The 5,986-nt window shown below is 48.3% G+C and overlaps 1 long non-coding RNA gene across 1 annotated transcript; it reads right to left on the bottom strand.

Annotated features, from left to right (window-relative positions):
- Positions 1–1,207: 1,207 nt before the first annotated feature.
- LOC123044673 (uncharacterized) lies at positions 1,208–4,313 on the bottom strand. Its single transcript, XR_006420233.1, has 2 exons — positions 3,613–4,313; positions 1,208–1,723 (listed from the first exon to the last, which is right to left on the bottom strand). It is a non-coding gene; the product is annotated as an uncharacterized lncRNA (long non-coding RNA).
- Between the last annotated feature and the right edge of the window lie 1,673 nt (positions 4,314–5,986).

Here is a 5,986-nt window from a genome sequence, read left to right as displayed (position 1 = left end):
ACCAGCCCTCCAGGGGGTCCTGTTCATCCACCCCAACCAGCTGCTCGGCTATGGTGGCCTCCTCACGGGGTCCTGTTCATCCAGCGGCAACGGCCTACTACTACTACCTAGGGGCCCTGTTCATCCAACCCCCACCGGGAACTGTTCATCATACCCCAACCACGTATGTTTCGACTCGTTCAACCAACCCCATGTTCACTGTTCATCAAGAGGCAGCAGGTAGCAACAGTAGCGAAGGAATCACTCGGGTTCAGTTAACAACAAGGGATCGATCAGGGTTCAGAAACGTAGCTAGTGCAATCGCTCGGGTTCAGTTAGAGCTCAACGCCTTGCTCGGGTTCAGTTAAAGTGCATCACCTCGCACACATGCGTGTACGTGTACGAGATAAACGCGCAAACCTCCATGCATCACTAGGCCCATGGACGGCCCAAAGAATGTCATCCAGGTGCGTCTCCGGCCCGCCCAGGATGAAAAACCCATTTTCTGACATGATTTTTTTGTCATAGAAGTAGGAGCCCACCACATCTATGATGATACCAGGTTTTATCATAATTATCGTCATAGAAGTGTCATAAGCATGACAGAAAAAAGATTCGTTCGGCCCAAAATGTCACGGATGTGTCTTTTTTTTGTAGTGTTCCTGCATCTGGACTACATAAACATGTAACGGAGTTAACAAACTCTGATGAATAAATCCAAGAGATGGAGTAGAAAGAACTCAAGAACTACAATCCTTCAAATAACGGAAATTTAACTTGCATGGGCGAGTGACACACTAACCTTCAACTCTGATCAGAGGCTCTTCAAATAGGGGAACACCGGAGTCCACTGCTTGTTGTTCAGCCTTTTGGTGCTACACTGCTACTCCAACATGGGAGGTAACCCGTTGAAGCGGCAATCATGGAAGGGAAGTTGGGCTCGGCCAACTAATGCCAGGAAGGCGCACCTGCACACCTCCAATATTGCCCGGGGGGCTCATCAACGGAGAGGGAAAAGGGAGTAGCAGCTGAATGGATCTAGGCAGTAAGGTGGAGAGAAGCGGAGGAACAGATCTGACCAGGTGATGGGTGGTGCAATCCTAGAGAAGGCGAGTAGTGCGGTCGATGGCAAGATAGGGAGGTTCATGCGAGGGGATCTTGGGATGAATGAACGTGCAGGATGGGATTATGCGGTAGATGCGGGTTGTTAGTAACGAGGCGATGTGCCTTGAAAAAATGACCAAAGAGATAAGAAGTACTCCCTCCGTTCCAAAATGTAGGTCGTTGGGCATCGCGTTCCGACCAGGTGAAAACCTGTCAAATGACTTTAATACCCCTGTTCAAAATTTGAATCTGCCCATCTTCAACCTTCACTCGTCTTCTACCTCCGCCCCTGCCCTCCACCTCCGCCCCTGCCCAAGCACTCCTCTTGTCCCACACCCAGGGGCACCTCCTGGCCCGCATGCTCCCAGGTGGTGCTCTGCTGTTGCCCGTTGGTGGAGGCGAGCTGGTGCTACGCTGCTGCCCGCTGGTGGAGGCGAGCTAGTGCTCTGCTGCTGCCCGCTAGTGGAGGCGAGCTAGTGCTTTGCTGCCGGCCGCTGATGGAGGTGAGCTGGTGCCCGCGCGCGCCCAAGGGTTGTTCCTCCCCACGCACATGTGCTGCCGTGAAGTACTCTCCACTACACAGGAGCTGGAGTTCTCAATTTTGCTCGCCTAGGTTCATCTCGTCGCCCAGTACTCAGCTCTGCATGAATTTGACAATCATAAACAATCTGATGATCGTAAACTGAGACTTATTCATCTGAGTAAACAATTTGATGATCATAAACAATCTAATTAAATAGTTTAATATAAAGGAAACTTTGAGTCACAAACTGACACTTGATGTAATCACTTGAGTAATTTTGTTGAATCATAAACTGAAACTTCGAATCATTTGTTGTAATCATAAACTGAATTTTACTGTTGCTAGAGTAAAGTACATACTGTAGAATTTTCATGCAAGATACTATAGCATTTCAGGAGTATTAATCAGTATATGTGCAACATACTATAGCATTTCAGGCAAGATACCACATACTCCTAATCAGTACATGTACTCCTAATTGGTGGAGTAAGTAAACGATGTATTGTACTCCAAAGACAGTGGCCTTTGCATACTCCTAATCAGTAAATGATGTACTGTACTTCAAATGCAGTTAGCCATTATGATCATCTTTGCATGATCATGATGTCCATTCCCAGCAAGTACTTATGGAGTAATTATGCACCATAATTTATTCAGTTACTACATCAAGTACTCCAGGTTTAGCAAGTTTCAAGTTTCTTCTTTGCAAATTTCAGTACTCCAAATAAACATATTATGGAAGACAACAAGTACTCCAAGTCAATTGCAGCAAGTAGTTTCAGTAGTCAACTATAGGAAGCACTTTCTACAAATTAATTGAAGAAAAAGGTTTCATTTAAATGAAAAGATTCATTTAGTTTTAAAAGAGTTCCAGTTAATTCCAGGCTACTGCATTTAGCCCAAGTGCGTGCGTGCGTGCGTGCGTGCGTGCGTGTGCGTGTGCGTGTGCGTGCGCGTGGGCGTGCGCGCGTGTGTGCGTGCGTGTGCGTGTGTGGGTGTGGGTGTGTGTGTGCGTGTGTGTGCGTGTGTGCGTGTGTGTGTGTGCGCGCGCGCGCGCTCCAAGTGCAAGAAAGAAGAGTAGTGCACTACTAATGCAAGCACGCAGTATACACCAAATTTTAATTAACTGAAAAGGTTTCAGTTAATTACTCCTGCAAGCAAATAAGGGCAGTGCACTACTCTACTCCAGGAACTCCAAGAAATTGACAGGAGTAGCAAGTTAACATAAAATTGACAGTAGGGTTACTATAGGAACTCCAGAAACTTGACAGTAAACTTGCACATTCTTTACTTTAAGTCTTGTACTCCTAAATCAGCTTGCACCAACTACTGCAATACTTTAAGGAGTACTCTAAGTACAGCAATACTGTCTCCAGATGAAGTACTCCTAAATCATCTTTACTTGAAGGAGTACAACAATACTGCAATAATTACTGCAAGGAGTACTCTAAGTACTACAAGATGAAGAAACTCTCTTACTCCACTAACTAGTGTCTCCACATGAAGAAACTCTCTTTGCTGGAACAACATGGTATCTACTTCTACTCCAGCTCAACTAATCTTACTGATCTTCAGTCAAAACCCTTGTTCAGAACAGCACAAACTGTGAATCTTACTGATCTTCAGTCAAAACCAAATTTCAGAGTTCAAGTACAGTACAAATCTTACTGAATTTTGAGACAGTAAAAAATTTAGAGTTCAAATATCAGAGTTCAGAGTTCAAATAATCCATCCATTAACTTCAGAGTTCAGAGTACAGTACAAATTTTACTGAATTTCAGAGCTGGACTTCTTAAATTTTGAGACAGTACACATCTTACTGAATTTTACTCCTAATGCATCAACTAACTAACCTCGGGTCTGATCCACTAACTAATCCTACTCCATCCAGCCTACGCAGGCACTAACTAATCCTACTCCACCCACCCATCCAGCCTCTGGAGTACAGTCAAGCTGGAGTACAAGAAGAATTCATTCATTACAGCATGCTCAAGCATCAAACAAACCTCACGGCGTCGGCGTCATCGTGGCCGGGAAAGTCCAGCTCATGGGGGCGTCCAGATGCGACTCCAGCCCTCATCATGGCGACGTCCAGATGCGGCTCCAACTCCTCCCGCTCGGGCTCCAGCTCCTCACGCCGCCGTCTTCACGCTGGCCGGCGCCGCTCGGGCTCCGCTTGATCACCTTCTTCACTCCTATCCACAAAGCAGATCGAGCGCCAGCGCACTCAGATTTAGCGCCAGCGCACGTGGATCCAGCTCCTCGCCCAGCAGCGCGTCGCCGGCGCATAAAAATGGAAGCTTTGTTTCTCTGCGGCAGGCGGATTAGAGGTGCGACATGAATCACGGTGGTGGGGAGCGGTGAGCTAAGCAGCGGTGCAGAGCAAGATGCCGGCGAGAGGGAGCATTGACAGGGAGAGGGCGGCGTCATGAATCACGATGCTCTCTAATTTTAGAGGCCTGACATTCAAATGTCTCCGATTTGGAATTGCCTCACCGATTTTGACCGAGTCAATAATTTCTCAAGGAGTTCTCTCCTTCAATGCTTTTAATTTACTATGCACTCTAATTTAGAAGGTTTTTCGTTCAATATTCATTTTTGAATTTGGTTCATGATTTTGATTGGGTTAACAATTTTCAAATCAATTGGCAACAAATCTCGCGCACCCTCTCACCATCTAGAAAAAAGCATCAATGTGTGACAATGTAGTACCAACATAGTATATGCAACCACCAACACATAAAAATGTGCCCCACGCAAGTATGGATTGATTACTAGATAACACAAAATCACATCATAAAAGGCCCGCCAAAATACAGCATTATAAATAAAAAGAAAACACATTCCATCGTATCCCCTACTCGCCAAACCAAATACTGCCTCAGTTTTAAAATATAAGGTGTATTGTTTTTTTAAAATCAATTTCTTTAAGTTTGATCAAGTTTAGAACTTAAACTATCGACATCCACAACACTAAGTAAATAAAATATGATAGTTCGTTTCATGATGAATCTAATTATACTTATTTGATATTATCAACTCTATAAATTTGATTAAAAAGGACTCGACTTTCAAAAAACCAATACACCTTATATTTTAAAACAGAGAGAGTAAAAACAATTATGAAAACAAAACTATTAGACTATACTGCATTTGTATACCGCATGTGTGTATGTATCACCTACGGTGTAGAGCATGCGTGTGATCGTGGCGCCCTCCTGCAGTGTTAGTGGCGCACGATCTCAAGTAGTGGAGCACCCGTGATCTCCCCGGGTTGCCGTCCTGTAAGTGTATATAAGACGCAGCCTAGAGCATAATCAAGGGTGGTGATCAGTTCCCCTAATCTTCTCAGTTTACATGGTATCAGACTCCCCCGACCAGCTCAATCCCTTTGCGCCGGTCACCGGTCCTGCTTCCGCCGCCATGGACGACAGCCTCGTCGTCTCTCCTCGCTCCTCTCAGCACGGCGTTGAAGGCGTCCTCCATGCCGCTCCTCTCGCCGATGCATCACCACCACCACCCGCCGACGCTACTGTCGTTGCTGCGGTTCCTGCGGCACCGGCTGCACCACCGCCTCCCGCGCTCCCGGGTCCGGTGCGCCCTGCTCTGCCTCCTTTTGCACCACCTACGCCCTCCGTCCTGTCCTCCATCTTGCAGACAGTTGACATTTGCCGCCATGTTCCCATCACCCTCGACCTCCTCGCCGGCAACTACACGCAGTGGCGTCGCCACTTCGACACCATCGTCGGCATGTTTGGCCTCCGCGACCATGTCGACTCCGTGGCTATCCATCGCCATGGTGATCTAGAGTGGGATATGGCGGACCACGTCGTGGTGCACTGGCTCTACACCACCATCTCACCGGAGCTCCTCGACGCCGTCATGCAGCCGGACGACACCGCGCTCACCATTTGGGTGGTCGTCGATGGGATCTTCCGTGACAACCAGCTTGCTCGCGCCGTCTACCTCGACGCCGAGTACCACGCCGTCGTTCAGGGCAACGTGACGGTCATGGCGTACTGCACCAAACTCAAGCAGTTCACCGATCAGCTTCGGGACCTCGGCCAGACGGTGACCGAGCCGCAGCAGGTCTTCAACCTCCTCCGCGGCTTGAACCGGCATCACCACTCCTCCATCCCGTCTTGCAGGTCCCGCTCGTGATCAGGAGCCGTGGCGTGCCCGCGCTTTTGCCTGGTTCAAACTCAGGCGTTGGATCCTCATCGGACGCCTCGGCATCGCCTGTACCAAGCGCGCCCTCGACACATTCAAGCTCCACCGTCGGATCTCCCACGACCGGCTCGTCTTCAATGACCGCTGCCCCGCGCAGCACCGGCCTCGCCGCACGCTCTTCGATGGGCGGCTCGGCCACGTCTTCATCGA

The sequence above is a fragment of the Triticum aestivum genome, chromosome 2B (assembly GCF_018294505.1).
Source record: "Triticum aestivum cultivar Chinese Spring chromosome 2B, IWGSC CS RefSeq v2.1, whole genome shotgun sequence".
NCBI classification, from domain to species: domain Eukaryota; kingdom Viridiplantae; phylum Streptophyta; class Magnoliopsida; order Poales; family Poaceae; genus Triticum; species Triticum aestivum.
This window is presented reverse-complemented; position numbering and strand designations above follow the sequence as displayed.